This window comes from Pan troglodytes, chromosome 7 (genome assembly GCF_028858775.2).
Source record: "Pan troglodytes isolate AG18354 chromosome 7, NHGRI_mPanTro3-v2.0_pri, whole genome shotgun sequence".
NCBI lineage: Eukaryota > Metazoa > Chordata > Mammalia > Primates > Hominidae > Pan > Pan troglodytes.
In genome coordinates, this window is record NC_072405.2 from 72,328,220 (window position 1) to 72,350,570 (window position 22,351).

Sequence of the window (22,351 nt, forward strand, 5' to 3'; positions counted from 1 at the left end):
AAAAATATGCATTTTAAGGAAATGACAGTGCTCAATTATAGTCTACAAAATTCAGTTTGATCCTATCTACCTACTCAATTCTTCCACTGAAAAGCAACAAGTGGGTTAGAGAGCACAAACAGAGAGACAAAAAGTTATATTTACTGGGTGTCTACCATGTTGTTAGGCTATTTATAATAGCGAATGAAAGAAAAGTGTACATTTATCCAAATAATTGGAGTGATTCAAGAAACGCAAAACAAAGTGGAGAGACAACTTATTTTATGGCAATGCCTTGGATCTCTATTTTCAAAAATGGATGAAAGATCTAAAAATCTGAACCCTGACTGACGTAATGCTTGTATACGAGTTCTAGCTCCATGTTCAGGCCTGTCCCAGACAACTATGAAACAGGAAGCTTCATAATGGAGGAAGAACACAAGATCTAAACTTTCAGACACTCCTTGACTTGTTTCTCTTCTTGAAAATATGATATTCCCATTGCAATCTTTATTTCTTAACCACACATTCTCTTTTGTTTTTGATAAAATACGCATTTTAGCATTCGGTTGTAGGTCAAACAGTTCAAATGTGCTCAGGAAGTTCTCCCGCGCACCAACTCTCTTCTTACTCACCAGAGGGTACATTTTTGTGTCTGTTGTTAGTTTTATTGGTTATATCCATAATTTTAAATAACATGGTTATTCTTCTCTTTCTTGATTTTAAAGTACTACAGTGTCCAGTGATGACCCACTATGAGATTAAGATTTCACTCATATAAACTATCTACATGGTAAGTAGGGTTGGGGGTAAATTGCATTTCTCATACAGTGTACTTGATAGTTAGGTTACACGAATATCATTTATGGATTGGGAAGCATTCCCCCTTTTTCTATTTTCTGAAAGAGCAACATAACATTATGAAAGACAGTATCTACCTTAAAATGTGGTAGAATTAATTTATACAACTGTCTGTATTTTTATTCTGTGAGGCTTTTAAACATCTATTTCTTTTTTTTTTTTTTTTTTTTTTTTTTTTTTGAGACGGAGTCTCGCTCTGTCGCCCAGGCTGGAGTGCAGTGGCGCGATCTCGGCTCACTGCAAGCTCCGCCTCCCGGGTTCACGCCATTCTCCTGCCTCAGCCTCCCGAGTAGCTGGGACTACAGGCGCCCGCTACCACGCCCGGCTAATTTTTTTTGTATTTTTAGTAGAGACGGGGTTTCACCGTGTTAGCCAGGATGGTCTCGATCTCCTGACCTCGTGATCCGCCCGCCTCGGCCTCCCAAAGTGCTGGGATTACAGGCGTGAGCCATCGCGCCCGGCCAAACATCTATTTCAACTTCTTTAATAGTTACAGGACTTTTGAGGCTTTCTCATTCTTTCTAAGTCTCTTTTACATTATATACGTTTAAGTCTTTGTCCATTTCATCAAAGGTTCAAATTTGCTGGCAAAAGCATATCACAATTTTTTCTTATGGATTATTATCTTTGTAATTCCTGTCTTATTGGCACCAATTCAATTCTAATATAGTTTATTCTTTTTTTTTTTTTTTTTTTTTTTTTTTGAGATGGAGTCTCACTCTGTCGCCCAGGCTGGAGTGCACTGGTGCAATCTTGGCTCACTGCAACCTCCACCTCCCGAGTTCAAGTGATTCTTCTGCCTCAGCCTCCCAAGTAGCTGGGACTACTGGCACACACCACCACACCCGGCTAATTTTTGTATTTTTAATAGAGACAGGGTTTCACCATATTGAACAGGCTGGTCTCAAACTCCTGACCTCGTGATCTTCCCTCCTTGACCTCCCAAAGTGCTGGGATTACAAGCATGAGCCACCGTGCCCGGCCTAGTTTATTCATTTATAAAAATCTTTTCTCCCCTTGAACAATCTAGCTAACATTTTTTTCTACTTTATTAGCATTTAAAATTTTTGTTTTGATTGATTTTTTTCTAGGATTTTTAAAATATTCATAGATTAGTACCCTTAATTTTATTTGTACCTCTTTTTAATTTGTCTGAATTTTTGTTCTTATAACTTTTAAAATTGGATACCTAGCAAGTTTTAGTTTTTCCTCTTTTCCAAAGTAAGAATTTTAAAACTCTAAATTTTCCTGTAAATACTGTTTTTACTATCTGGCACAACTTTTCATATTCTTATTATTACCTTTTAGTAATAAAATTTAATTATAATTTATTATAATTTATGTTTCCACCATTATTTCTTCTTTGACTCCTGAGTTATTTAATGAAGTGCCTGTTTGTCTTTTAATTTCCAAATATATAGTGTTTTAAAATTTATTGACTTAATAAAATTGTGGTCAGAATATTGATTAGTCTGATAATAATTCTGCGAATTTTTTTGAGTGTTGCTTTATAATCTTATTAATAATCAAGTATTGTAAATGCTTCAGATTTTCTTGAGAAAATATGTATGTATTCTCTAGTTGTTATATACAGTTATATCAAACTTGTTTATTATGTTGACATCTCCCACTACTCTAGACAAACCAGGGTGATTAGACCCCTTAGATAAAAGGAAAAACAGCAGTTACATGAAGAAATGAGGTGGCTTATAGGCAATAACCACTCAAGTGGTATTTTTTTAAAAACATGGAATAAAAGGGCTTATAGTATTTTATTTAAAAAATAAAATAGCCTTCAGGTTGAGTCCTCGGTTTTCAAATTAGAATACAAATATTTATAATATAAATGTAAGTTATAATGTAAGACAGGCTATGACAAAATAATAATAGCTTTCTACTATTTACCATACTATGTTAAACTTAGAAATTTCCAGGAATTATTTTATTCAATTCCCTCAACAAATAAATGACGTTAGAAAGTACTCTTGTCTGTTTTACAGATGAGATTTAACAACTTATACCACGTAAACTATCTGGTAAGTGATAAATGATTAGAATAGTATCTAATCAAATCTCTGTGCTTTACTCTAAATCATTACACTCTTCTGCCAAGTACTTACTGGGGTTTTTGCATGACACAAAGGAAAAGTGTGATTTGTTCTTGCCCTCGATGACACTGTACTCCTATTAGGGTGACAAGTCTCATGTACTCAAAATAACTAGAAGATGGTACTAGTTAGTGAAATAATAAAATTCTAACATGAAATTTGTATGTCAAGTATATGCTACAATATGCATGGTATTATGAGACTATCAGGGAGGAGAGGTCATTGTTGCTTAAGTTTTTAGAAAAAGTTTCAAGAAAGAGGTGGGATTTTAAATGGAAATATAAATACTGATAGGATTCAGATAGAGGAAATATGTTCAACTGCACTGTCTAACTGGAGGAAGAAGCATTGGTTTATATGATATATTCTATATAATGTTAGTAGGTAGAGTTACTAAAACATGATGAGATTTGCATAAATAGAGAAAAGAAGAAAGGGCCATCTAAGCTAAAGCTGCAGTGGATAGGAATAGATGCAGTGTCTGTGGCAGAGAAAGAGTGGAGGGGGTATAGGGAGGGACGTTCGAATGGGTTAGGTGGCATCAATGCTATAGGATTGGACTTGTTTCAGAGGAAAATTTAGAACCATTATAATGTTTCTTTTTTCGTAGGGGAATGATACAAAAACTAATCCCCCTCATTTCTAAATTCTGATGGATAGGAAATAATATCAGGAGAAAAAAAAACATTTTCTACTATCTCACTCTGTCTAATGCATTTCATTATTACCTAACTCTCAAGGATTGGAAGATTTGGTTTTGGTGTGATTTAAATTTATTTTATTAGAATGTAAGTCCATTTCTTCTCTTGTCTTTTCTCCATGAAAATAGGCAATAAATTGTGATATTTTTCAATGTAGTCATAGTTTGACTTTTAATCTGTTCTTAGTTTCTGAATGGTCTTATTGGAAACTAGTTTTATTTATCATTTCAATAGAAATTTTAGCTCCCTTGTCACCTGAACTCATCTTTCCTTTTGGGATGAGGGGTGACACACATACTACATGTCAATTTAATTAAGAAATCTGTCAAATTGATCCAACTTCTGGTAAATTGATTTATTGTACTGAATTGTATACATTTTTAAAAGCCAGTTACTCTGGTGGCATGCAAAATCAGTCCAAATTTTGGTCTCAGAACTGTTGAGTTCAGCAAAGCCTTCTGAAAGCTGAGAGGCCTAATCATGAATTTGCCTTCAACTGTTGAACTTGTGAAGATTCATTCCAAATAAAACTATGTGACATTGTGCTGAGAGTTACATGACAATTAAAATGAAAAAATAATATTGATCTTAAGATTCCTAGTGTTGTCCAGAGTTAATTATAGGCTTCTGATTGGTCAGCATTAAACTACTCCAAAATTAACAAAGAAATAGTGCATTTCTCCACCTCCTGACTTCTTAACATCGAGCTGCACCTCAAGAACACGGAGTTTATATATAGATGGGTTTACATTCAGCAAAAATGCTTGCATGTCAGGAATTGATAAGTACATGAAGTGTTCATTATTTCTCAACTGACAAAGATACTGAAGGATTTTTGTCTTCCTAAATTTTGTTGGATTTAGAAGGAAATTAAATCAATGTACACTTAAGATATCATATAGCACTTTTATATATGCTGCTTTCGAATTTGAGAAATTTTATAAACTTTTTTATTGTTTTCTTCAAATTGACAATGAGACAAACTATCCAGGTTTTGCACCTGATGTCATCTGCAGGGGCTAGGCTGAAATAAACTTGGAAAGCTTTCCCACAGTGCTTCAATAGCAAGGGTTGGTCACTAATATATTTTTTTCTTCAAATGTCAATATTGAAATTTACCTGACATCAAAACTCATATGGCTGGGTATTTTAGGTTGTTTATCCAGAATCTGACATACTTTAACCTACATGGTTCTGGTGATAATTGCTGAATTTCCGAATTAATAGGAAAACTGGCACAATACTAGATAATATCAGAGTTTGTTATTTGTGAAGTGCCAATTTTCTGTAATTAGGGAAAATTGCTAATTATCACTGGAACTATTCATTAATATTTGGAGGAAGATAAAAATTAATAGAAATGCATTTTTAGTGGTTAAAATTTTGAAAGACCACCTGCTATCATCACTTTGATGAATCCAGCTCTTTGTATCTTATCAAACAGTTGGGCAGTTGTGAGTAAAATGAAACTACGATTATTTTCCCAAATGTTGTGATGGAATGTTTAAAGTGAAAGACTTACATGTCACCTTACTAGTACTTCCAGTCTTCAAATGAAGTTGGGAAAGCCCCATATTTGATCATTTAATATCAATACCTTTTTAAGAGGTCAAAGTGGCCTTGGTTTGATTAAATGAAGGGGGCAGAGCGCTACATTTATTTTATATTATAAAAAGAAGCTTTGTCTGCAGCAATACTAATTATCACCATTATATCACATAATTTTAGGAATATGATAAATTTATAGGCAATGGCATTGAAAAATGAGCTATCATTTTGAAAGTTTATAGAATGTTTACCCCAGACAGCCTTTTAAGCCTGACTTCTAAGCACATTCTTTGACTCAGAATTAAACAGTACAAATGTAATGGTTGAAAGCTCTTAAACTAATAAATTTTCCCTTATCAAGAAGAGTTTAAAATTACATTCATTAAAATATAGAAAATATCCAAAAGATGATAATTGCTTTAAGCTAATGGGTGTTAAAATCATTATAAGATAGTAAATTATTAATTTATTCAACAAGTAGTCCCTAAGCCTTTACCCTAAGAAAGGTACTTGGGCAGCTGTAGGAGACTGCTGGGTCACTGGACTAGATGAATTGAAAGGGAAGAAAACAAAGTTGGCAAAGAAAGCTGGTGATCCAGGGTCAGGAGGAAGCTGAAACGAGCTTGTCTGCAGGGGATAGACCAAGAAGACTGAGTGATTAAAGTGGTGCCAGTGAACTTAGGGTCAGGAAGAGAGTGAACAGAGAGTCAGGGAACCAGTGAGGGTGATAAACTGAGAAATTGGAAAAGATGGCCTTGCCTGAATGGAGCTGTGGACACGATTCAGTTCAATTCAGCACAGTATTGATTGAGTTCCTACTGGATGTTCAATGTATTATAGTCCACCCATAACTTTGAAAAACTAAGAAAAATAGGTAAATGGACATGAAAATTTACCTGTATTGTCAAATATTCTTCCTTCTTTATAGCAGATAGTAATACTGATGATTAAATGTAATTTCTACTGGGGAGTAGATGGTGTTTTGCAACTTAGGTCTTCCAAAGCACACATAGCCTTTCAGAATGAGAAGGGTTCTTAGATGTGATCTAACTTAACTTGCTACTCCATGCTGAAATCCCTGAGGACATTTACTCCAGGGAGATGATCTTTTGAAGATTATGTTGTATGATCAGAAGAAAGTGAGGTTTGCAGTTACTCTTTTATTTCAGCCTGGAAACAATGCTCTAGAGAAATATTCTCAGTACCTCCCTTATCAGTACTGTTTCCAGTACTGTTATTCTAGCTTTGCCCCATTGGAATCAAGTTCTAGCTTGACAATATTTTGTCCAAAACCTGGCACTCAGAGATTAATGCAATTTCCAGATGTGCCCTGATCAGGAAATGACCAGGGAATGTTGCCGAGGCTTTGAGAATGAATGTCTGGCTTGAAATAGATCCCATTTGGCCACTGTATCAATCAGAGTCCTTAGCTGTAAGTAGCAGAAACTCACTGGGACTGATACATGGAGAAAGAAAAGTTGTTAAAAAGATACTGGGTAGGTTACAGCCTCTCCTCCAGGGCCAGAGAACTAGGCTCAGAGCTTACTTGATCAGGAAAGGAGCCTCAAATGGAGTTTCAAGAGGGATTCTGGTGGAGCGAACACCGCCACTGGACACTGGGTTCCATAGCTTTACTTCCTACACCACAGAACTTGGAACTTGGAACTTGTAGCTTTGCCTAGAGTCATAGCTGCTGCTGCCTGGACGCTGCAGAGCAGCTATCCAATTTTTCCTATTCAAGATCTGGGCATGGCTAGGACTCATGCCAATGCTGTGACTGCAAGAATGGCACACTGTGCCAAATAAGGGGAGGATTCTCCAAACACAGGCAGGGATTTCAGAACCTGGGAAGCCGACAAGATTAGCAAAATGACCCTCAGCATGTCTTGACCACCTTAATTCATACTTTCTTACTCTTAGACTCATGCAAAGACCAAAAACTCTCAATAAATGTGTTGCTTTTCTAAGAGGTCCTGGGATAGGTAGGGAAATAAATGTTTAAGTTTCTTAATAATATTTTTATTGCAAGTTTATAGAAAGACTGCACGTAGGAGTAAGACTATCAAGGATGTTATTTTTTAAAGTTATACAAGATGAATAAGTCCTGGAGATCTACAGCATAGTGCCTGTACTTAACAATACTGGATAGTATACTGAAAAATTTGCTAAGAGGGTAGATCTTATGTTAAGTACTGTTATCATAAAAATAATTATAATAAAGGAAGTTTTGGAGATGATAGGTTTATGGCATAGATAGTAGTGATAGTTTCACGGGTATATACTCACCTCCAAAATCCCAGAGTTGTATAGGTTAAATATGAACAGCTTTTTGTATGTCAATCATACCTCAATAAAATGGTTTTCAAGAAGTACATAAGTGATAATACAATACAATGTGAAAGATTTACACCTTTTAGCCTATGTGGATAACCAACGATCCTCTTTTGTTCAAGTGCTTGGAAATCATTGGTATTAATAGAAGAGTACTTGGAATTGTCATGGTTTGTACAGCGTTTCATGGCAGAACTTCATTTATTTGAAAGTTCAGAGTTCAGAACCTCTTCCTCTCCACCCCCGACTGTGCATTATTAGATTGGATCATGATATGAAGTATGGAATGTGCTTAATCATACAGTTTCTTTACACCCCATCACAGTGTCTAATGATGGACCTGGATAATAATCGTAGCACAAAATTCATCGAGTGCTGTCTGTGCTGCTAAACAGCATTCTGAATGCATTATGTGAGTTATTCATGCAATCTTTACCACAGTCCTAGGAGGAAGGCACTGTTATTATCCCATTTTGCAGATGAGGACATGAAAGCAGAGAGATTCAGTTTATCTGTCCAGGATTCTACTTATTCTTCATGGCCAGAGGCAGGGTGGGAACCCAGGCAGTCTGACCCCAAATCCTACAGTCAGACCCAGTTAGTCTGGCTGCTGGCTGGAAAATTAGAGACAGTGATTATATCGTGTTTTTCCTTGGTGGGTCAGAAGTAGAATTCCTGCTGTAAAGGTGCTTTTGCTCTGGTGGTTGGTACTTCTCAGTTGAAATGAGAAGCCATTTTACTGCCACCGGTACAGAAAAATATGTCGACCTTTTTTTCTTTCAGTCCAATCTCAACTGCAGGGAGTGATGTGACTACCCAGTGTGAAAAATATTCCAAGCATCTCAGCTGATAAATTCTAATGGAGCTCTGATGCCTTTTGTGACTTTGTTCAGATTTGTTTAGTGCACCAAGCATAAACTGCTGAAATCTTTTACATACAACCATTCTATTGCCTATTAATTAGAACTGTCTTTTAATTGCACTGGTGCTCCAGAATTAAGTCAATATAGTTACAGGGATAGAATCCCCTGGGGGGGAAAAATTCTTTATAGGAAGCTAGCGATGTTAAAAACAACAGAAGTAGCAAACAATAAAACTCCCAATAACATCTACAAAACACCCCCACAGAATCTTCATAAATCATTTAAGGGTAAAACTCCCTTTCCTGGCTGCAGAGTATGATACACTTGGTGCTTAGCTCCTTCCGCGGCCCCACTGTGAGTGGTGATGCTATTGAAGGTTTCATTCTGTGTCTTCATGTCCCTCTTTTTAAAACCTTATTCCTTCTTCTCCCCTAGATGAGGTAGCTGATATCCTGTTTTCAGATTCTCTCCTTAGTCAAAACAGGAAATGATCACACCTCAGTCTTTTCCATTTGATGGATTTGTTCTATTTTTTATTTCCACTAAGGGACCATTGTCTTTTCCAAGCTTTTGCGTTTTAGGTCATCTTAATTCTCAGTATCTGACGGAACGTCAGCTATTGATAAATGTTGGGGAAATTTGGAGTAAGGGAGGAAGAACTAAAATCATTCAAATGCAGGACCTGAAGGGAAACTTAACATTTTTGGGTGACATTGAAGTTGAGCTGGGGCAGAAGAAAGCTTCATGGTCCTTCTCCCAGATCCTCCAGTCCTCTCCCCACGACTCAGACCTGGGCTGCTGGGGGATCCTGGCCTCAGCTCCCCTCCCTCACTGGCCCTCCACAGAGCCCACCCTTCTTTCTTTGCTAGAGTCCCTCCCCCTTCCCACACCTCCAACCTCAGTCCTACCTCTATTTCCTTCTCTCTCACCAAATATGCCCAGAAGTACGTATGCTAATTGTTATCTGAAGCTATTTTGGTTAATGTCATGACACATATTCATTAATGGATGTATGACTATGTCGAATGCTGCTTTGAATAATGCTGCCTTGAGAAGTAACTCTACAAACATCGTTATATCACAGTCTATGGCCTATATTTCAAAAAGTATTAGCTCCTTACTCTCTGGAGTTCTGAGTCATGCTTTTTATAGTTCACATAACCTAGATTTGTGAGTCACTATGTACAATAAATAGCATTCCCACGGCGACCACAAGTCTTGGTATCAGTTCCAGGTGTCGTTGTGGCCGTTGACACCGCTGCCTTCTGACAGTAAATGTATTGTAGAATTCATGTTGTCTCAGGCTTCAGTTTCCTCATCTCTAAAATGAGAGGGTTGGATAAGTTAGTAGTTTCTAATGTTTACTTTTAATCAGTGGCATCTCCCATTTATTTTTTCATTTGAAATAAAACTTTTGAATTTTGTCTTCTACCTGAATAACATATTTTGTTTTATGTTTCAAGATGAAGCTCACACTGAGTTGGAAAAAAGGAAAAAGCAAAGGATCAAAGCTGGGGGAAAATACTGGACAATGTGCTTCACCTCATGGTGCCAAATAAAGAGAAAATGGGGAGAAGATAGGGACAGATAAAGATCTATTTGCTCGGATTGTGCTCTCATCCTTGGCAACATGTTGACAATGCCCTGGAAATAACTTGTTTTTCTTGCAACATTTCTCCAGCCTGATTGGTCAGCCTCCGGAAGATGTGGCATTTTGTAACTACTAGTTTTCTCATATGGGTTTAGAAGAAATTAAAAATGAAGCCAATACCCAAGGAACAAATGAAAGCTGGCCATTGGAGGCAGATCATTCCAGCAGAGTGAGGGCAGCCACTGGGATAATGCGTGGTCCAGGATTACACAGGCTGACTTTGCCAGGCCCTTGTTTCTCTGACTCTATGTTAGTCAGCAAAACACAATCCATATTCATTGGCTGCATTTTCTTGGTTCTGTTTTGCTTAGTCTGGCCTCCTGGCCTGTTCTTTACCCATGTCGTAGCTCCAAGGTTTTGAGGATTACTTTGCTGTGCATGCCTTCTTTCCTATCACCCCCACTCCCATTCAGTCTCATTTGTTTACCTGTTTCTTTCTTTCTTCTTCTAGCTCTTAAGAAACCTGTCAAATGTCAACCCCTGGAGTCCCAAGTGGCAGCTTCCTCAATTCATTGACTGACTAATTTTACTCATTACTTTGGAGATAGGGCTAAGATTTCTTTAAAAAAAAAAAAAAAAAAAAAAAAAACAAACATCAAACTGCCTGTTTATGTCCCTAAGCCTCAAATAATTAAAAAGCATATTGTTTGAGAAAAGATCGCTTCTATCGAGCAATACACAAGCAAGAAAATCTGATTTTCCCAAGTGAAATTTCTGACAAACCACGGATTCTTTCTAAAGAAGCAGAACACCCCTCTCTGGTGACCAGGCTACCAAGTTCCTACATTGACATCAAAGAAGAGCCTTTCTGCATAAATAGACTGTGTGTTAATAAAATAATATTTATGATTCAGTTTTTTTTCTCTTTTCAATATCAAGCTGTATCCTGCAGGAATGAAAATAAAAGAAGTTGATGTCTACGATATAACTATTAAGGGGAAATTTGCTCCACTGTTATTTGGATGTAATTGGTACTGAGCACCACAATGCACTTGTAATTGGGTCTGTACTTGTTCACTTCAAGGGTTCCAAGCTCTTTCTACTTGAACCCATTTTTTTGATACCGTTCAGCTCAGCAGTGCCAGCTAACTCTTGTTATGCAGTTGAAAAACTGTGGCCATTAAAAATAGGATACGGTGTGATTTTGTTTTGCAGCACTGCATGGAAAATCAGTTGCTGTTCATAACAGCTCTGTGGTTGGTTGATTTAAAGCAGGGGGGTGACTTGGAATTGACAAGCAGACAGTTTGTGAAAAGGGATATTGTATCTTTAAGGCTTTCTGACTGATTGTGTTTAACTGCGCCACACAGCAGGCAGTAATTAGGCTGTAGCTTCACCAAGAGACTTAAAGCACTGGCTCTGGTTCTCAGTTCTCCAGATTTTTTTTTGAGCACAAACATTTTTTTTATTTGGATTTGAATACATGATAATTTTTTAAAATTGTGAGTGAGTGAGTGTGTGAGTGAGCACATTAAAACCCAACCCAGGGGCTTCCTGTGCAGGCCACCTCGGGGACCACCCTGTGCTGATGGCTCTTGGGCTCTAGGGAGACCAGGCAGCCGCATTGGGAAGTAGTAAGAACGCTGATAGGAGAACATGATGCCACTGCTGGAGAAGGTCAAGGTGCTCTTGAAATGAAAGGACATCAGCTCTCATAACGTGACACAGTGTCTTCTGGCCCAGTTCACAATGTTAATGAGACTCTGGTTGAAGCATGCTACGAAGATTAATAGACAAAATGCCTAATAATTTTTATTTAGGAGAAAGAGGAACTTTCTTTACCCAAGGCTATTAAGTAGAAAAGGGTGCATTTTAGAAGTAAATTGAACAAACCATTAGCTTAAGGAGTATTTTCCATCTACCACCCTGCCTTCCTTGCTCCATACCCCCTCCCATTAAAATACCTCATTGCTGTTTTGGAAATTGGTGAACATCATCAATTTGTTATTATTTGTTAAAGATGGAGCTTTAAGCTTTCTATGCATTTGTTATCACAGGGGTGCAGTAGACAGATTTTACACTGACCTTATTAAAAATGAACGTTCAATTACTGTTGGGTTGACCACAGTGACTGTCTTCATTATCAATCAGGCAACAGTGGCTGAGTCCCAACTGTGTGCATGACACTAGGTTGGATGCTGTGGAGATAAACATTGTTCTGGGGACATAGTTGTGATATTTTCCAGACCTATGTATAAAGTTTTCTTCCTCTTGTTTTTTATATAGGTGAGTTATTCCAATTAGATTTGACTACTACTTAATTCTTAAATTTCTGGGTTGTTATTTTTTCTTCTTACATGAATTTTTTTACCTTTCCTACTTTATTATTGATGTACATAAGTATCTTTGCTTATTCATTCTCATACTTCTGTCCATTATAGATATGTATGGACTATAGATGATTGTGGTTTTAAATGATAATTCCCCATATTTGGGGATCACATCAGAGTTTTTGAAGTTTTACCTCCCAGTATGTCATCTACGTCTTCCTACAACATCCTAAGGGTGACTGGGGAGGTGATATCATTATCTTTTTAAAGGCTCAAAACAGTGAAAGGGACTTGGCTTAGGAATCAAGTTCGCTGACTCTTTGTTCTTGTCATAGTAATAAGATCGTATATTCAGCCCCCAAATGAACAATTTTCTAATTTAAGAGTAATGAAAACATTTTAGTATAGCTTCTAATTTAAGAGTAATGAAAACATTTTAGTATAGCTTCACCATTTTAAAACAGATTAAAAATCAAGCATAGGCTATCATAAGGAGATTCTGATTTTTAAAAGTTGCTTCTACTAATTTGGAACTGATGTTTGTCCTTTCTCTGTAGAGTTAAAAACTTTTGGAAGCTCTCTATTCTCTTGGTTTTGATATTTTGGGGCTGCCTTGAGGATAAATTACTTTAATCTGTAGGCTAAGATGCATTGATATATTTATCTTTCTCAACATGCTTTGTCCTAAGGTCAGTACTTTGAAAGATTTGATCTAAATAAATTATAAATGTGTATCAAAATCTATTTGCTATTAGAGTAAACACATTAGAAATATGTCCCACTATTGCTTTGAATGTAACAAAGATGAATTCCATTCTATAGTTCAAATTTCAAATGTAAGTGTGTACTTTTATATATGTCTATGTCTAAATGTCGAGGTCAATAATTCTATAAATTCCTAAGGTTGGTTTATTCTGTAGTGCTGATAAATGTATCTTGGAATTAAGATGTACAGAAGATCAAAGATGAAATTGCAATTTTTTCCAAAGTGACAATGAGCCTAATTCACTGTCAGTTAAAGCCAGGTATTTCTCCCCCTGGTATTAAGTTCTTCAAAACAGTGGCTGCATAGGACACCATTCACAGAGGCTTAGCACTGGGGAGAAAATGATTACATTAAATCGAATGATATGAATAATTCATGACATCACATTTTGTAATCCTGGTGCTAAGCATAAAACCAGTGGTTTATTTTTTAGCAAAATGTTTTTGTATCATTCTAGATAGTGCATAATGCAAAACAATAACTGCATACATAATGCAAGAAGGATGGTGGTGAATAGGGTCCTTAATAGTGCTTGCAGCATCATCTGGGGTGTGATCACAATAAACATGTTTGGAGCCAATGCCCATGGGTGCCCAACGTTTGCTGGAATCTTCTGAGTCCAATAGAATGGCTGCCTTTTAATTTGTTTTTGAATATTACACCTGACCTTTAGCATGGATCTGAAAGTCAGTCCTTGTATATTGCTAATACTACAAATCCTTTTGTCCCCTCTTCTTTCAGTTTACTTGGAGGGCAATTCTATTGGGGGTAAACTGCTGATTTTTTAAATGGCATTTGATTTTCCAATACAGAGTTGGAAATACTAGAAAAATCCATAGAATTTGAACTTTTATTTTTCTATAAAGAACTTAAATGTTCTGGGGTAAAATGTCAGTTACTTAACAATTCATCCAAGTACTTATTAGGAATGTCATTTATATCTCTAAGACTAAATAAATTATGCCTTGTATTTGAATCTTCTCCTTATTTTCTAGAGAAAGCATCTTTTCTTTATAATTATCAAAGGAGGTCTAGGATGTCTCTGCAACCTTCATAAAACAGTTTCCAGGTCATGTACACTGTAGCAATATTTTAACACTAGTCTGATTATTCTGCTGCATTTCAGGCTGATATAATCGTGTACCTGGACTATCTGCGGCTGCCTTTTCCAGCACCTTCCTGTGGACCGCTCCAGGGCACTCTCTAGAAGCCAGAATGGACTCCTGCTGATTCTCTCGCATATTTGTCTTGAATGAAAGAATGGCGTATGCCAGTGGATTTCAAAGCTTCTCACAAAACATCTTCACATCTGAAGTCTCAAGAGTTTATGTCAAGCATTTGTATTACTTACAACTAATTAAATATACCATTCCTGTTTTACAACATGAACACATCTGCTGATAACGTTGTAACTTGTATTATTATTATTTGTTTGAAGCAATACATTAATAAATGACTGGTCAGTAATATAATACTAATATCTTGACCTATTTAGAATAGACATTAATTATCACATGTATAGAAAATAGTGTGATTTTAAATATTTTTTTCACAAAAAATAATTTGGAAGCATGTTAAAGTGCCTTATTTCCATATTATTTATTTACGTGATTTGGAGAATATTGTTTAAAGTTTTATTTTACAAGACTAAGCAGACTGTCAAAAAAGGTAGATTATGAATATTAAAGAAAAGGCAAGAGAGTTGGCATTTAGAAGTTAATTGTAGTGATTTGTTGAGGTTATCTAAGGGAAAATACCTGATGACCCCATTATTGGATTTGAATATAAAAATGCTGGATGCATGATATGTGGCAGCCTGAGATCTATTCTTCTTATCAGAGAGATATAAAATTACCTAGATTTAACTGAAGGCAGCTGTCAAACTCTGTAAAAGAACTGATATTCTTCAGAGGAGTGCAAATTCTATGTCAAAGACACAAAACAGATTCTTATTGCTTAATAATCTCCCACAGTTCAATAGTGACAGAAATTGGTTTCCTTTTTGCCCCCTACCCCTACTGTCTTATTTCTACAATTTTCTCTACAGTTACCAGTTTTGGGATGACTGATTCTGGTGTTTACTCTATGATCACTTGATCAATGGAGACCTGCCCATCCTGCTTCTGACTATCGTGATGTCATAGTAGAGCTGCTTTAGATGAATCCGAAGTACTCACTCCTTCCTCCAATTTCTTCTTATCTGGTTTAAGAAAACAGTAACTTATTTTTGGCAGAGTCTATCAAAAATGAGAGGAATTGTCTATAGTATAATTTTAGTTTGAGTACAGAGAATAATAAAAAATATTGCTAAAATAAAATCTGATTTATCTAAGTATCAACTCTATTTAACTTTTTCTTTAATAACGTAGCTATTTTATGCTGCATAAAGCAGAATACAGGTTCCAGTGCTCGTTTGGCCACTTAGAACCTCATCTTCTTTATCTATAAAATGGAAATACAAAAACTGTGTTGGGTTTAATAGGGAAAATAAAATAATGTACAGGAGAATATCATATAATGTTTTATAGAAAAAATAATTATTTTATCTGTTAGAAGATTTTTTTCTTGTCAGTTAATGCATTACTAATGATTTACTTTTAAAAAATTAAATATGCTAAACAAGTAAATAAGTCAAAGCCATGATGAGGTTCACCTATATTTTGAAACACTCTTTTAAGCTTGCCAAATTAGTGACATGGGCTTTCATGTGTATCTTGCCTTCACACACTTAAATGCATAACCTTGAAAGTAATAAAATTTGCTGAGTTGGCTATTTCCCTGCTTCCTCAGAACATATGTCAACTGAGCAACAGAGAATTCACTGTAGCAAAAAGAAAGATAGTTCAGTGAAAGCTTGTTTAATAATTAATCCGCTGAGTAAGTGTCTGAATGTTTGATAAATATTTAGTCACCATGTGTATCAGGCAGCATTGGTTGCATACCAAAGAATTTGCAAAGGTAAAAACTGCCAGTCATAGGCATCAAAGATTAGGAGGTTTCTTGATCACAAGCCAGAGATGTGCAAATTATTCCATATAACATAAATCCAGAACTATAAATCCATGACTAGCCACCCAATGTTATTCTAGGAGAGTGACAGGAGGCCACTACCTTGTCCTCCAAAGTTCTTCTATAGTGTATTTGGTATCACATTTTAATTAATAGCTGCTTGTCTGCCCATGTGTATAAAGAAAAATATTCTGGTGCATGCATGAAATAGAATGGTGAAATATGCACCTCATGTCCTCTTGAAATTCATACTATTGTACTAGGAAAGGAATGGGGGGGCAGTGATCCACTGATGTACCCTGAATGGAAACAGAACTTGCTTCAGCATCTAGAGACAAGGCATTAAAACTCATCTTTATAAACATTTATTACATCCCTAGGATGTTCAATGCACTGTGCAGCAGGAGAGGAGAAGCTAACGTGTGGATCTTTTTAGTGCAGAAAATGTAAAAATTAATTATTGTATGGTGAAAATAAGAAGTTTTGCTATCTACAAGGTAATCACTTATATATCGTGTTCTGACATGAATTCCTAGCAAAATCCTCACAAATTCCTACAAACCTCTCCAGAGAGCTCATGGTCTCCTTCTTGCAACAGCACACATGCCACCTCTCAGTCAGTTTCAGGTCCTGGGCTTTCACCTGGAAATGGGGGGTGTGGTTGTGTGTGTGTGGGGTGAATAGTTACAAATAGAAGGTGGGAGTGACTGCCCTTCTTGGCACCCCCTGCTGGCCAGAGTACCACTAATGATGGCTCCAGAGAGGCCTCATCTTCTCTCTTCCAGCCTATGTGAACCGTTGCCATGGCAGCCACAGCAGTAAAAAGGAATGGAGCCCAGGGGCTGCAGCATGTGGAAAAAAGAGATGACCCCAAATGAGACACTGGAATGGGGCCTTAAGGATTTCCCCCAAAACAAAAAAGATTGATCTTACAGGGAACTGCTCTACTTGAATTTACTTACAGGTACCATGTTCTGTTTTTTTAACTAGGGTTCTGTTCTCCATACCACTATACTTAAATTCTCTATTTCCCTATTATACTCCTCTTTCACACGACTGATAAAGTGAAAATAGATTAAATAAAGCAAAGTAAAAGTGTATTTTACAATATTAGAAGCAGTTTATGGATCAGAAGACTTAATATTTTTAAGATAGCAATGCTCTCCAAATTGACCTACAGATACAAGACAATGGTTATCAGAATCCCAGCTGTCTTCCTCATAGAAATTGTCAGACCAATTCTAAAACTCATATGGAATTGCAAGGAACTCAAAATGGTGACACAATCTTGAAAAAAAATTGTCTGAAAAAGTTGGAGAACTCATACTTTCTGATTTCAAGACTTAATTACAAAGCAATAGTAATCAAGACAACGTGGAACTGGCACAATGATAGACATATAGAGTGATGAAATAGAATTGTGAGTTCAGAAATAAACTGACATATTTGTACTCAACTGATTTTCAAGAAGGGTAGCAAGGCCATTCAATGGGCAAAAAACAGTGTTGTCAACAAATGGATAGACACATGAAAATAAAAGACCCTTACCTCACACCATATACAAAAGTTAATTCAAAATAAATATAAAACCTAAATGTAAGAGCTAAATCATAAAACTCTCGCAGAATAAAATATAATGGTTTATTTATAGTGGTTTATTTAGATTTGGCAATGCTTTTTTTGGATATGACACCAAAAGTGTGAACAAAATAAAAACAATAGATAAAGTGGACATCAATAAAATTGAAAAATGTTTGTACTTCAAAGGAAGCTAGAAATAAAGTGAAAAGAGAACCCACAGAATGGGTAAAATATTTTAAAATCATATATCTAATAAGAGACTTGTAATTATAATACACAAAGAAAATTTACAACTTACTAATAAAAAGACAAATAACCCAAATAATAACAAAGGATCTGAATAGACATTTATTCAAAGAATATGTAAAAATGACCAATAAACACATGAAAAGACCCTTGACAGCATTAGTAAACAGAGAAATGCAAATGAAAGCCACAATGAGATATCATTTTACACCCAGTAGGTTGGGTAGAATAAAAAAGTCAGATAACAAGTGTTGTCAAGAATGCAGAGAAATCAGAACTCTTATATATGGCTATGAAAGTGTAAAATGGTACAGCCACTATAGAAAACACTCTGACAATTTTTTAAATGGTTAACATAAGATTACCATATGACTTATAAATTCCATTCCTAGATATATTCTCAAGAGAAATAAAAGCATATGTCCACACAGAAACTTGTATGCAAATGTTTATGGCAGCATTATTCACAATAGCCAAAAGACAGAAACAACCCAAATGTCCATCAACTAATGAACAGATAAACAAAGTGTAGGGTATTCATATAATGGAATATTATTCAACCGTATAAAGAAATGAAGTAATGATGTGTGTTACCACATGGATGGACCTTGAAAACATTGTACCAAATGAAAGAAGTTAGACCCGAAAGGCCACATATTGTATGACTTCATTTACATGAAATATCCAGAATAGGCAAATTTATAGAGATAGAAAGTAGATTTGTGGTTACTTAGGACTTTATATCCCCCCACCTTAGGAGAGGTTGGTGGGGATATAAAGGTGATATCTCAAGGATACAGGGTTCCCTTTTGAGATGATGACAATGTTCCTAAATTGGCTGTGGAAATGTTTGCATATGTCCATGAATATGCTAAAAAATCATTGAAATGTACACTTTAAATATGTGAATTGTATGGTATTTAAATTATATCTCAATAAAACCATTACAAGATAAAGTGATTTTTACCATATTAGAAGTGGTTTTCCATGGAGAGAGGGAAAACTTCCATCCAAACTGTGTCTTCATGTTTCCACAATCTAGTGGCAGCCCTTTTCTTTGGAGCTCCTTTATTTTTGAGCAGCTACCTCCCTTACTCCCCATCATAAGAACTGAAGTCCTCATACTTTTTTGGTGCTTCCAGTACATAGAGCTACAATTGACCTTTGACATTTTGTCTAAAAACTCCTGGTTTCCTTCATTGGGAAGCTCTGTGCTTTCCAAAAAAACATTCAGCTTGTTTAATAAACTAATCCAAACAGACAGGGTAAGGCTATAAACCCTTAGGATTCACCTCACAAGTACAGTACATTTTGAACATGGGTTCTAAAGATGGTGTGACTTAGAGCCTATAAGTTGTCTAACCAAATAACCATTATGAACTTATTCTCCTATGCCTAATTCTAAAGATGGAACAAAAGCTAAAAACACCATTTCTAAGTCTCTCTTGCAGCTAGGAATGACCATGTAGCACAGTTTACATTGATACAAGCAGAAATAAACTGGAGTTTCAGGGCAGGTTTTTCTTTCTTAACATAGCTGGACACTCATTTTTCTTTTATCTTGCCTTGGATGCAGATGTAAGGGATGATGCTGCAGCAGCCATCTTGTCACTGCTCATGAGAATTACAGAGATACTGGCTCTGACATCTGTGAGCCTCTGAACCAATGTCAATGGCCACCTGTCTTTAGACTTCTTGGTAGGAAAAAGCTAATTTACTTAAGCTCCTCTTAATAGGTATTCTGTAACTGGCGATAGTAATTTCTGCCGAAGCATCATCATTTTATGTTTGATGTCTATTTTAAAACAGCAGTGGGAATTTCAGGCTTTATATTGGAAGAAAATTAGAATAGACAGATAAGTAGGAAAATGTTTTGGATTAAATGGTGTCTTATTGTGCCCTTGAAATCACAGAATACTTACTGTATGTACTTCATGTTTGCCTAGGCCACCCCAGGATGATAGAAACCTTCTTGTAGTAATTTTTTATTTACTACAGGTTTATAAATATACTTTGTATCAGTGTAGGGGAGTAGAAAGAGGACTGAATCTAGGCTTAAAAGGGTGAATTGAAATCCTGACTTTTTAATAGCCTGTGTTACCTTTCCCCCACCATGTCTTTAGCTCCTAGAACAGTGCTTAAAAAATAGTAGGTATATTATCAGTGTTTTCTAAGAATAATGAATATTATGTTTATAATAAACATATATATAACTCAACTTAGATTTAAAATAAAAGACATTTTATAAATACCAATCACAGAATCATAAACTCTCAGCTAAAATGGATAATTATGGATGAGAAATCAGGAATTTAAAAATGTAAGATCCCTAAGATATAGTTTTTGCTCTTCTTGTCCAGAGAAAACATTGGTTAAAAAAAAAAAAGAAACAGACTGACTTTGAGGAAGTCAGATGAAAACAGAGGGAAGAAAAGAGGACTGAAATATAGGAGCTTGGTGTAAAAAAAGTGAAACTCAGTCATAACTACATATCAGGATCACTTAGGAAGATTATTAAACATGCAGATGCCAGCTCCACATGTACACACATTCTGGCTTAATTGGTCTGTGATGAGACCCAGGCATTGATACGTTTTGAAACTTCTCTACATTATTCTAATATGCAACCAAGATTGGGTGTCACTAGTTTAGGGAGAAAAATTCCAGGCTTTGGAAAAAGATGAAGCTATGTTTGAATCTGTGCTTGAGCACTTACTGGTTTAGTCATCTTAGTCAGTTATACAGCCTTTCTTACATCAGTTTTTCACCTGTAAAATGGAGATGAGGCTGGGCATGGTGGCTCATGACTGTAATCCCAGCACTTTGGGAGGCTGAGGCAGGTGGATCACTTGATGCCAGGAGTTCAAGACCAGCATGGACAACATGGAGAAACCCCATCTCTACTAAAAATACAAAAATAAAAATAAAAATAAAAATAGCCAAGCACAGTGGCACACATCTGTAATCCCAGCTATTTGGGAGGCTGAGGCATGAGAATCTCTTGAACTTGGGAGGTGGAGGTTGCAGTGAGCAAAGATCATGCCACCGTACTCCAGCCTGGGCAACAGAGCCAGACTCTATCAAAAAATGATAAAATAAAATAAATGTAAAAAATGGAGATGATAGTAATATCTGTCTTGAGTATTACTGATATAATAGATTAAATGAGATGATGTGGAACTGTTCATAATGCAGTGGGCATTTTTATATGTTAACTATTGTAGAATAGCATTTCAGTGTGTTCCCTGTCGAAGCTTTGTTGCAGGTCATAAGAAAACCTACAGTCACTGGGGTTAGTGAAAGAGGGAAATAAGCCAGTAATAGGCCTACACAATATCTCTCTGGCTTTTGGTGACACAATAGCATTATTAGTAGTAGAATCTTAATTTATCTGATCCTGCACTTTCAAATTTTCTTTTTCTCCTTTTTTCTTTGCTGGAAATGTAGAATTCTTTCAAAAAGCTATTAAAGAAAAAATAGAGGGATCATCTGAGGTCAGGTGCATGCCACCTTGAGTCATCCTTTTTAGAGGGTGTTCATTTTTATAGTTTCAAAAAATTAGCACAAATGTTTTAAAATTGTATTTTTTGCATGCTTCCAGGTTCTAGAAGTCCATTAAAATTTCCTTGCTAATAGCTCATATAGTGCCTGGCATGCAATCAACACTGAAGAAACATATTTTTAATTGAATTGAGTTTTAAGATGTTCCTTTTTTTTTTTTTTTTTTGGCTGACAGTTCTGTTTGCTTCACTATTCCTGTTTGACAGTCTTCTATGGCTTGTAGACGAAAGCTTTACTAAGGAGCAAAAATTCTGGCGATTATTGTTCACATGAGCAATATTAGGTCCCTGCCACTTCACTTTTCAATCCTAATTTCCCCTTTTGGCCTCATTTAGTTAGTTCTTTAAAGTCTGCTTCATCCACCCATTTTTTCCCCTAGTTTGAAACCATCTGGCGTGCATTTCTTCTTCCCTACTTATATATTTGGGTATATACCCTCTTCAAACCTCAAAATATATCTGGATCATCATCTATTTTCTCTTCTTTCCTTTTCAGAAGTAGAGGTTCCCCATTTCCAGGTCTAAAGTCCTTCTGGGACACTCCCGATTTCCTCTCCTTATCCCTCTCTTCTGGGGTTTGCTGCATCAACTAATGCTTCTCACAGCAGAACATTTAATCTGTCTTTTGACAGCATTGTCCCTTATTTTTTTAAACTTGCATCATTTTTCTTTTATTTTACACACACACACACACACACACACACACACACACACACACACTCTCTCTCTCTCTCTTAATGCCACCAGAACTTCTTTCAGCTTTAATACCCATCTTAGGCTGTATTCAATTTTTATCTTTCTTTGACATCCTATTGTCTTTGTTCTCCTTTCATCTTTGTGACTCCTCCCATTTCCTTTTTCCCCTTATTTTACTCCT

General features: G+C 36.1%; 2 long non-coding RNA genes across 3 annotated transcripts in view; one reads left to right on the plus strand and one right to left on the minus strand.

The window, feature by feature from the left end:
• LOC134810879 (uncharacterized) overlaps positions 1–6,968 on the minus strand; it is a 37,133-nt gene extending 30,165 nt beyond the window's left edge. Inside the window, exon 1 of the long non-coding RNA XR_010159597.1 lies at positions 6,744–6,968. This is a non-coding gene — a long non-coding RNA (uncharacterized LOC134810879). The remainder of the gene's footprint in view (positions 1–6,743) is intronic.
• LOC104007626 (uncharacterized) overlaps positions 1–15,606 on the plus strand; it is a 43,972-nt gene extending 28,366 nt beyond the window's left edge. For both annotated transcript variants that reach the window (XR_681900.5, XR_008536752.2), the window contains 2 exons: positions 708–772; positions 14,205–15,606. This is a non-coding gene — a long non-coding RNA (uncharacterized LOC104007626). The remainder of the gene's footprint in view (positions 1–707; positions 773–14,204) is intronic.
• The last annotated feature ends 6,745 nt before the right edge of the window (positions 15,607–22,351 follow it).